At 36.6% G+C, this 1,071-nt stretch overlaps 1 long non-coding RNA gene across 1 annotated transcript; it reads right to left on the reverse strand.

The window, feature by feature from the left end:
- Window positions 1-207: 207 nt before the first annotated feature.
- LOC145613978 (uncharacterized) lies at window positions 208-782 on the reverse strand. The gene is made up of 3 exons (XR_014107032.1): window positions 672-782; window positions 529-585; window positions 208-273 (listed from the first exon to the last, which is right to left on the reverse strand). It is a non-coding gene; the product is annotated as an uncharacterized LOC145613978 (long non-coding RNA).
- Window positions 783-1,071: the final 289 nt, after the last annotated feature.

The raw sequence follows: 1,071 nt of genomic DNA on the forward strand, positions 1-1,071 counted from the left end.
AAATTTTCATTACCTTCTCAGTTTTTTCCTCCAAATTTTCTGATACCAACTTTCCCGTCTGCATTCAAACAGGTATTGTTTACATTAGTAAGCAAGAACAATTACAAGAGCACAAACTGACAAAATTAGCTGGAAATAATAAGATTTGAAACTCAAACCTTAGGCACAAGACCCAGAACACTAGATACAAAGAGCATGTTGTTTGCTTAATGGCTTGAGAATATGGTCCCAATGCCGCAGGAGCCTTGTCTGTTTGAACAACTTCCTTTAAACCTACATACGCGGAAATGATAACACACTCATAAATCATCACTAGTTAAGAAAATGTGATCACAAATTCACAACCATACAGACTAGAAAACCCAACAGCCAACATGCAAATGAAAGAGGATACTATCACAGTATAACTCTGTCTTAATTTGAGTACAAAGGAATTTCCTTCTAAGAACATCACGTTAGAAACACAAGAAATTTCAAGCTTTGCTCCTATTAATTAAAGAAAACAATCTGGGGTCTCTGGGCATTCACCTGATTTGGAGTGGTTTCAACAAGAAGCTTCTTCGACTGTGTGTCAAGTCCAAGCCACTGCTCCAAATAATTCAGATTATCACACAGTTAAGAAGGGGTAAAAGAAGAAAGGTCAACTAAAGGTTTCTAAGACAGAAACTTACCACCCATCCAGAACCTTGTAAGGCAGCTCCTTCTGCATTCATTTTCTGGATAAGAGCTTCCAGAGATCCAAAGTTTGAATCAATTGCCCAACCCAGTGAAGCTTTTGGAGGCTTACCACCTCCTTGCTGCAACAATGTCATGATATCATTTACATCATCTGTCTAATTTCACACAAACTAGATAACAATAATATCTCAGTACTGACACTTACACTAATTGGAGCAAGATTCTTCTAGAAAATAGAGTGATTTACATGACCTGCCATTAAATTTGTCCAAAATCAACTCAAAGATATGAATAAAACACTAATTAAAAGGTAGGATCTGTAGGAAGCTAAGAAAACATTGAAACATCATGGAATAATTATACTCCCTCCGTTACATATTACTCGCAACAAAG

The sequence above is a fragment of the Chenopodium album genome, chromosome 3 (assembly GCF_948465745.1).
Source record: "Chenopodium album chromosome 3, dcCheAlbu1.1, whole genome shotgun sequence".
Lineage (NCBI taxonomy): Eukaryota > Viridiplantae > Streptophyta > Magnoliopsida > Caryophyllales > Amaranthaceae > Chenopodium > Chenopodium album.